Source organism: Rattus norvegicus, chromosome 18, assembly GCF_036323735.1.
Source record: "Rattus norvegicus strain BN/NHsdMcwi chromosome 18, GRCr8, whole genome shotgun sequence".
Lineage (NCBI taxonomy): Eukaryota > Metazoa > Chordata > Mammalia > Rodentia > Muridae > Rattus > Rattus norvegicus.
Genome location: NC_086036.1, coordinates 62,112,507 through 62,122,765, shown reverse-complemented (window position 1 = coordinate 62,122,765; position 10,259 = coordinate 62,112,507). Strand labels below are relative to the sequence as shown.

At 43.4% G+C, this 10,259-nt stretch overlaps 1 long non-coding RNA gene across 1 annotated transcript in view; it reads right to left on the bottom strand.

Annotated features, from left to right (window-relative positions):
• Positions 1–829: 829 nt before the first annotated feature.
• Positions 830–10,259, bottom strand: part of LOC108348805 (uncharacterized) — a 28,042-nt gene continuing 18,612 nt past the window's right edge. The window contains exon 4 of the long non-coding RNA XR_005496443.2: positions 830–2,211. This is a non-coding gene — a long non-coding RNA (uncharacterized LOC108348805). The remainder of the gene's footprint in view (positions 2,212–10,259) is intronic.

Below are 10,259 nucleotides of genomic sequence, written 5' to 3'. Positions count from 1 at the left end.
TTTATTGAGGTTCATAGCCAATCACTGGCTCTTTTTCTTCTAATGACTGTTCTCTCTCTTTATCTATCTCTTTATCTACCTGTCTGTCTGTCTAGCTCTTTGTCTGTCTGTCTGTCTATCTATCTATCTATCTATCTATCTATCTATCTATCTTTGTATCTATCATCTATCTATATCTATCTTTCTCTATATCTATCTTTCTCTATATCTATCTATATATCTATCTACCTGTCTGTCTGTCTATCTATCTATCTATCTATCTATCTATCTATCTATCTATCTATCTATCTATTGATTTTGAGTCAAGTCTCTTTCTATAGCTCAAGCTGCTCTGGGGTTCACTCCCACTCTATGGTCAGAGCTGACTCACACTAGCTATCTCCTCTCTTTAGACTCCCACATGCTGAGATTATACACATACACCAGCAAACCCGAGCCATATTGCTGCCTTCTGTCCCCTTTCCTCTGATCATTGATGTTAGATGTGAGACCCAGAGACTTGAGTGTGTTAAAAAAGTGCACTTTCATGGAGCCACACCCCTACCCCTGTTTGCGTTTTAATTGGATCTCCTGACCCATCGGTAAGAATGGAAGGAATTGTTCTAGCAGGGTTGAGCTCTTTTCCTGCTCTGTGCGATAACCATAGGCAAATCACTGTCAGTCATAACAGTCAAATATTAGTGTAAGGAATTCCCCAGTATAGCATGGCTTTTCTGTTGTGTGGGCTACTACCATGCAAAAAAAAAAAAAAAAAAAGTGCTATAGTTCAAAGTGCAGAAACTATCTAGTTGAGTCTTCTCATTTCACAGATTAAGAAAATGAGGTTCAAATAATTTTAATGAATGACCCCAAACTCATATGAACTTGAAAATTTAATAACAGAGGTTTTTTGGGGGGGTGGGTGGCGAGGAGGTCATGATCACGAATACAAGATGTTTCTGACATTATTTTAAACACATGTCCCATAGTCAGGTTTTGCCCAGAGCTGGCATTTGCTTGCATTCCTATAAAAGCATATAAACTTCCAGGAAATGAAAGCTTTGCTTCATCCTTTGATAGAAATGGAATTCTGGAGAAAGGTGGTATTTGAAGTTCCTCACTTATGCTTACGGATTGGCTAGTCCCTGCTCATTTTTATTGAGTGTTAAGCTGGCGATGAGGCTGTGTTAAAAACAATGTCCACGGTATCACCTATCTCACTATGCTGTCTGTTGATGTGTGTAACAAGGAAGGCATTGCCCAACATGGGAGTCGGTGCAGATCGACTGAGGATGTCTGTCAACCAAAATAATGATAACCTTTGGGCTCTCCCACAGTCATCAATAAGGATATATTTATTTTTTTAACCATAAGCTTCAGTTATACAGGCAGTTAGGATTGTATCCCAGATCTTTTTATTTTTAGTAGAGGCTAAATTATTATGTGACTACATCTTAAACTGCAGCCAGATGACGTCTACTATTGTATATTTGGCTTAACCAAACTAAATTCCAGTTTCCCATAAGAACACAATTCTCCCATCCAAGTATTAACCAGGCCTGGCCCTGCTTAGCTTCCAAGATCAGAATAACAACAGAAGTTTGAGCTGAGGACAATGCTTTCCTGCAGGAATAGTTAGAAATCCTGGAAGCACGTTTTTTTAATTGTTACAACTGCTGTGGGGGAGGGCCCTGCTGTCATGAAGTGGGTAGAAATGGAGGTTCTGCTAAATATCTTATGACACACCGGACAGTTTCCACAGAAAGGACGTGGCTCCGAGTGCCGACCGCACTGAAGCTGGAAGCCCGATCCAAAGCGAGAATAGTGCTTTAGAATTCTCCATGGAAGCTGTGAAACCCACATTTAGGGTCATATGCTAATCATGATGATTCAGGAGTAAGGCAAGCCCAGGAGCAATATGTTTAAACTGCAGTATAAGAATAGTGGAATTTCCACAGGAGCTCTTATTTATCCTGCCCAGTACTGGTGTCTTTCTCACTGACATTTTCACGGTTAGATTTGCTGTCTAACAAGTCATCTAAACTCCAGATCTTTCATCAGTAGACACTGCTCTCATGCTTCAGGGTCACTAAATGGTTGCTTCAGGTTGGACCCAGCAGATGGCCCTGTTTCAGGCAGCAGGACTCACGGGGCTCAGCACCTCTTTGGACTCGGATTTGGATCTGCTCCATGTGTGTTCTTTCACCCAGACCGAAGACACTCCAGCTGTTCCTGAAAGGTACCGCAGATGTGCAGGTCAGGGAGCAGACACCAGCAGGCCTGTTTTGTTTTGTTTTTTCATCTTTTGTTTTCCTGTGTGCTGGAGGTCAAACCCAGGACTTCATGCATGCTGGGTCTTCACTCTACCCACAGAGCTACATCCCTGACCCCTCAGGTTGAGCATCTTAAAGCCAAGACTCCCATATGCGACACTCCCTTCTTCCCACATCACAGCCCAAAACAAGTCACATGGTCTAGCCGGCATGGCTCAATGGAAAATTACCTCTGCAAAATCACATGACAAAGAGTGTCACGGGTGTGTCATAGCAGAGACATAGACATGCATAGCCGTTTCTTCCCATGATGTCAGAATTTATTTATTAAATAACCAAGTTACGTCAGTTTTGTTGACCTAAACTTGCCAAGGAATTGCAATTTCACTTGATATTTGCCTTTAACAACCACAGGTTCTAGTATTCTAATTTTAATAATTAATATTAATTTTTCAATCATACACCATGCTTCATGGACTAGCATGAGTAGGTATTTACTGCTGAATCTGATAAAGTGACTTCAATTTCTGAACCTCTGTGGTGGAAGGAGAGAGAGGACTCTTACCAGTTGACCTCTAACCTCCATATGCATGCACATGAAAAATAAAAATGAAAAACTTAAAAATATACACTCTACACACTGTGGGTGTAAGAGAGAGAGAGTGTGAGAGGCAGACAGACAGAGACAGAAACTTGCCAGGAAAGGGCTAAAGAGTCTTTGGAGCTCAGAGAGGAGTTCTTGAAGCTGGAGGCAGACACAGGAGGAAGGTGAGTCTGCTGGGACTGGATAAGAAGTAACTATACGCCTCTGTCTGAGTCAGTTGGTGGGTGGGGCCTCTCAGAGGACAGCCATGTTAGACTCCTGTCTGTAAGCATAATAGAGCATCATTAATAGTGTGTCAGGGATTGGTGGCTGGAAGGGGAACAATGAGCGGGATGTAAAGTGAATAATTAGAGAGTAACTCCAGACACGGAGATGCTCAGCTGCAGAAATACCAGGCCCAGTTGGCAGGCGCCTTTGAGGGTCAGTGTGAAATTGTTGTGGCAAATTCTCCAACCCAGACAGGACCCGTGCAATGGAAACGCAACTCAAATAATATGAATACAAGCTGAGCGCCTAGATTGGGCAGATCTACGGCTACTCTATTCCCCAGCTAGGAGATCCCTTATAACTTGCGTTTTCTCCAGGCCACGTGCTTCATCTCCATCTTCCTTCCACCTCTTCTTCCTCTTCTCCCTTTCTCTCTCTCTCTCTCTCTCTCTCTCTCTCTCTCTCTCTCTCTCTCTCCAACTCTTGAGCTCCATCTTCCCTTCCCCTGCTCAGTCACTGGGCTCTCACCTTTATTTTACAAGTTAAAATGGAGAGAAGGTTCTGATGACTTCGCTTGAGTATGTAATTCACTCCTCAGCCTAGGCAGCCTCTCTTGGGGAAGCAGAATTAGCATCGAAATACAAACAGCACTAGGGCAATCCACCTGAAGTCAGCTGGATGTCATAGGTCGGGGAAGCTGCACTGGAATTGGAGCCTGGGGACAGAGGCAAGAGCCCTGCACTGTGGCAGTCTTTCAGAACAAGAGGACATGTGCCATGTGTCATGTCCTCATGACAAGAGGACAGGTAACGAGTTAGTGTCCCTGCCACATCACAAGTGGTCTTGGAATCTCCTTCACAGTGACAGAGAAGCCCATGTGTTTGGCGTTCCTGGTAGCAGCTGTTGTACTTGCAGGTGTCCCCAGTGACACAGATCTGTAATCAGTTTATGTCTCCTACCGTGCTAGCACGTGGTGGCTGCTTGCTCATGTGAACAAGCTATAGCTAGAGTCCATTCTTCCTTGGCACTGTTATTCAACATGGAGTTACTCTGGTCAAGGCTGTTGTTTTATAGAGTAGAATAATTCAAGGCAAGGCGTAGCTAGAAAGCTGCTGCTGTTCTATCAGCACAGTGTAACCTGTGAGTGTGTTGATGGACCACACTACGACTCATCCCCTTTACCCCACTAAAGTGTGTAGTAAGCAATTCCCATACAGTAACATATATGTCTATATTTAATTTGATTTGATTTTTAACACGTGCTTGGAAAATCATATACAAGATTCAATGTCCCTTGATCATATCTACTTCAAACTGCCCCTGGCCTCTCCGGAACACATCTCCTTTCAATCTTTAGGTCCCTTTCAGGAGCTACTGGGTGCTGATGGCTGCTGTGACAGGGAGAATCACTTGTTTGGAGGAGTGGTCACTTGTAACTTGCCCATGCCCCAGCGGATGACCTAAGAACTATCTATGTATATAGGAGAAGCAACAAATGGACTCTGTATAAAAATGTATTTTATAAACAAAATGTTAACAGCGGTCAAAATAATCTTATATGCTTCAGTCCTTGACCTCATTACCCGAACCAATTTTGTCATCACCATTTATCAATCTCGAGCCATTTGTAGTACATATCTTTAAAATAATTAAGAAAGCAATTAAAGATAATGGGAGTGTATTCTACATTCTTTCCGCTAGTAAAAAATGTGATTGGGCAGCCATTTCTAGTAAGGATAATGAGAATAGGGGCCAGAATTCACAAGTACCAACAACAACAACAAAAATCACACAATTCCTTAAAGGTTGTACCTACTGTACTTATTATCTTGCAATTTAAAGTAGTCTATGATACTTTCCAGTGATTTTTTTTTTTTTTTTTTTTTTTTTTTGTCTAAGAACTGACAGGATGATAAATGCTCTGTTTGGTGATCAAACAGCTAGACCAAGAGACATAGTACAGCTTTAAATCAAGAAATCTGAGAGCTCACGATGGCACAGCTTTCTGTTGAAAGTTCTGTGGGGGCTGCATACAGTGTTCTACATGACACGTGTCCATAGACCTCTGCTTGACCACTTCAGAGGCGGCGTTGCGTTTGTGGATGGGGTTCAAAGTGTAAGCAGTTCCAGATTGTTTAGGGACTTAAGTCCTCAATGTTTACCAGCCTCTCACTCACTGCAGACTGACATTGATAAGAGTTAAAAGAAGCGTGCAAACCGGGAGGATTCGCTTCCTGGGGCTGCCCGAAGAAGGGCCACAGTCAACAGCTTAAAACAACACAGGAGGTCACCATTACAGCGTAGCAAGTAAGAATCTGAAGCCAAACCGTCAGCAGGAACATGCTCTCGTGAAAGTGGCAAGGGACAAGTCTCCCTGGCTTCTTCAGTCCTTGGCATTTCTTTTCCTAGGTGTATGTGCATGGGGTATACATATGCACGTGTGTGTGGACACACACATACATACATACCTACACATACACACATACCTACACACACATACACACAGATGTGTAGCACACACATGTGCACATGTATATAGAGGCCAGAGATTGACACCGGGTATCTTCCTTGACTGTCCTCCACTTTACTGGGGCAGAATCCCTAACTGAACCCAGGACTTTCAGGATTACCTGGGGATCTATTATCTCTGTCACCCAAGGGAGGGTGAGGTTCCAGGCAGGCCACAACTGTGGGTGTTTCGGAGAGGAATTCTGGCCCTGATGTCTGTTTGGCCTGCAGTAAGCCATCTCCCCAGACTCCCGTCCTTGCTCCTTTGCTGGCGGATGCAATTCTGCAATCTGCACATGTTGACACATGGCTGCTCCTCCTTGTGTGTTTTTCCTCCTCCCTGTGAGGGTACCAGTCAACTCTATTCAGGTAACATGCTACCCCAGTGTGCTTGATTTTAACTAATTCCATCTGCAGTGGCCCCATCTCCATAGACGTTCCCATCTAAGGATACTAACGTGTCTTTCTGAAGGACACATCAGGAAGAAGAAAGTCCTTTAACTACAATAGTCTGTCTGGGCATTTGTTCCTAAGGCTTAGCTGGAAACAACGAATAAATAACAAAAGCATGTCCCTGCACTTCTGGAATGGCTTTAATTAACATCATGATGGAAAGTTCCCTTTGGTCACTCAGCAACCCAAATTCTGTTGGAATTCCAAACTTCAAGAACACCACATCAGCAGTCTGAGAGTGTAGCATCTACATATGATGACCCCGACATCAGAAAGATAACCTCTTGAATTGATTACCATGTTTTGGGCATTGGACCATTTAGATCTTCTCTGTCTTTTAATGTGACTGATACCACCCAGTGTCATGGCACTGTATGTCACAGGGAGCTACAACCATTAAAACCCAGTTTCTCTAACACATTGTACACTGTCTGCTAATTGAGCCCATTTTTATTCCAAATGAGCCAAAAGGGAAGAAGATATTTCCCAGGTCAGGGCTTTGTTTAGAAAAGCTTATCCCAGTGTATTTCAACTGCAGGTCAACTCTCAAAGTCCCTGGTCATCAAAGTAACTGTGGACTTTCTAGCGTTTTTTACTTCATATCATTCTTGATAAGAAGTTTGTGAGTATTCTGAACTTTCAGATATATTTATATAAACCCCAGAGCTCACTGGTTAATCGATTGTCAGCTAACAAATCAATTACAGACAGACATGGTCTGCAGCTGAACTTTGCATGCGTTCTCTGAACATCTGTGCTTGTAGAACTCTCCTGCAGTATGGGATCTGTAGTGTTTTGAAAATGCTAACTGTGTGGGGGGTTAGAAAGATGGCTTACTAGTAAGAGCACCAGTGGAAGGGGAAGCCCTTGGTCCTGCCAAGACTGAATACCTAGTGAACGTGACTGTTGGGGGGAGGGCGGTAATGGGGGGAGGATGGGGAGGGGGACACCCATATAGAAGGGGAGGGGGAGGGTTAGGGGGATGTTGGTCCGGAAACCGGGAAGGGGAATAACAATAGAAATGTAAATAAGAAATACTCAAATTAATAAAGATAAAAAGGAAAGAAAGAAAGAAAGGAAGGAAGGAAGGAAGGAAGGAAGGAAGGAAGGAAGAAAGAAAGGAAGAAAGAAAGAAAGAAAGGAAAAAAGAAAGATGGCTTAGCAGTTAAGAACATCAACTGCTCTTCCCCAGGTTCTGAGTTCAATTCCCAGCAACTATATGGGGGTTCGCAACCCTCTGTAATGGGATCTGATGCCCTCTTCAGGTGTGTCTGAAGACAGTGATAGTGTATTCACATACATGAGTCCATCATCTCTTAGCCAATACTCAGAGGACCCTTGCATTCTTTCCTGCTCACATAGGTTGCTACTCTCCCTGTGCAAAGCAAGTCTGCATGTGTCCTGTACGAGAGCGAGGATTATGTGTGATTATAAATAACATCCCCAGACACTACCCACCCCCCATGAGCATATTCCAGGAAAACATTTGGGAGCTTCAAGGAAGATGAGTAAGCAGTAATAACCTTGGCCAGCTCTGGTAACTGTGAAAACAGGCGTCTCAGGTCCCACTGCCGAGGTTTAGCCCTGTGCCAGGGAGCTGCTACGAGAATCAGTTTCACTCCTCTTTGCTCTGAAAGTATATTGTATACACATGCACATACTCTCTCTACAAAACAAAGTAAAGACAGGAGTCATCTGGCTCTCACCACCGAATTATATGAAGTGTTAGGAAACCTTTGGATTGCATTCCTAGATGGGGAGATGAGAAAGGATTGCTTCAGAACACCTCAACCCGCTTGTCAAGACTGCCAGCTAAAGTTCTGAGCAGGACAGAGGATGACAGCCACCCTCTTGTTGACCTTGAGGGATGGGACAAGGTAAATATTCTATGGGTTACTGTTATCCTTGAAAATGAGAAGTGGCAAGCCCAAGAAGAGGGGCAGCCTGCAGAGACAGTCACCAGAGAGCACCAGAGCACAGGAGCCTCCCTCCCGCTCCGCCGTGCTCCCCCATGGTGCTCACCATCACCTCTGGCAGACCTCTCCCAGATTACAGAAACTTCCCAGTGGGGAACAGGCCACCTCCAACAATCACAACACCTCATTAAGCCCTCCCTTCCAAAGTCCTCTCCTACTCAGGCTTCTAGTGGAACTGTGCCAATTCGGAAAGCCACTGATAGATTTTTAATTCTATTTCCTCTCCCTCCCCCAGACTGAGATTATCTGGTGAGGCAGCTGAGCAGCAAACAGCTTCAAGGAGGGTCTAGAAACCCACAAGCTATCTGGAGAAACAATTGTTGGCTGGGCCATGAGACTGATCCAGAATCACAGAGACAGGGTTCAGTCCCTACTTTGTGTAATCCTTGACTGTGGTCGTACAGTGAGCTATGGCCCCTTATCTATGTGTCTATGTAGATCACTTTGCCTATCCAGTGAATTGGCTTTCCCAGCCTCTGCTACAGTTGTGGTCAGTTCTTGGCCTATGTCTTAGTCAGGGTTTCTATTCCTGCACAAAACATCATGACCAAGAAGCAAGATGGGGAGGAAAGGGTTTGTTCAGCTTACACTTCCACATTGCTGTTCATCACCAAAGGAAGTCAGGACTGGAACTCAACCAGATCAGGAAGCAGGAGCTGATGCAGACACCATGGAGGGATGTTGCTTACTGGCTTGCTTCCCCTGGCTTGCTCAACTTACTTTCTTATAGAACCCAAGACAACTACCAGGGATGGCACCATCCACAATGGGCCCTCCTACCCTTGATCTCTGATTGAGAAAATGCCTTACAGCTAGATCTCATAGAGGCCTTTCTACAAGGGAGGCACCTTTCTGTGGTAATTCCAGCTTGTGTCAAGTTGACACACAAAACTAGCCAGTACAGTCTAGCTTACCCATTTCTTTTAATTGACCAATATTTTGTATTTTAATTGACCAATAAAAGACAATGTAATATTTTTGCACAAATATAGAGACATATGTCAATCAATGTAGAATATCTGAGCTATCTATCATCTTAAACACTTATTATTTCTTTGTGATAAGAACATTGAATGTTCTTCCTCTGAGCTACTTTGATTGGTGTAGCACAATACTCTTAACTATGTCCACTCTCTCGTTCCCTCACATCTCTAACTCTGCAATTCTGTTAAGTCCTTAGTCTTAGGGCAGCTCCATACCCACTCAAACTTCTGCTATCTGTGTTTCTTTCCCAGCTGTAGCCTGAAACTCCCACAGGCTGAATTGATAGCAAAGAATAAGATGGTAAAACCCAGAAGGCAGGGCAGGACACTGACCTGTATTATGGCCTCCAGTACAGCTGTGGGTAGGGTTATAGAGATGAGTCAGGAGAGTGAGAGCACTGTACCTGGTCCCTCCACTTTTATACCCAGAACAGCTGGCCTCCCTTACTGCTACTACTATGATGGTGGTAAGAAATCAGAGGGACCTTTTGCAGATAGCTTCATATAACTTGATCTTCTTTAACCATGGTGAAGATGGAGACGTTTAACAATTAGGAAGCATACATCCTATACAACAAAGGCCACAATTCACCTAATAAGTTGGTTTCCTTCGTTATGCAACAACTATTCGTTGGAAACACATAGTGCAAAAGGCCTGTGTAGAATATTAAAAGGTGCATATAGGGTTCACTCTCCTAGATTTTCCTTTGTCTTTTTGCTTTGTTTAGTTTTATCTTTTGATTTTTGAGACAGGGCCTATCAGCCCTGACTATTCTGCAGTTCACTATAAACACCTGTTCTTTTTTTTTTTTTCCATTTAAATCATTCACTTTGGGGTAAATTTTACTGACAGTTTCGAAGAGAGGTACTTGGAACATGAAATATATACAAAGAAAACTGATTCTTTTCTCCCCCAAAAGCATTAGTCTCTTGGCATGGATGATTTGAACACCGGAGGATAAATGAGAAAACGTATCAATCTAATTTGCAGTGGAAGTGTGGGTGTTGTACATGCCTGTGGGTGTCCATGAGTGTGCATGAGTGTGTACCTGCTCATCAGTGGTGACAGCGAAGGATAAGAATATACAAGTATCTGTTGTCACTCTTATAACAACTACATTTGGGTGCCCTGAGCCTTTTCTGAAGCACAAAGGCTGCCTTTTGGAGTGCCATAAACAAACATTTGACATGCATTTGAACCTCCTCATTATGATCTAATAATGCTTTGCCAAAAGTTTTGAGTTTCTCTTCTTTTTTAATTTCTACACTCTGCTGA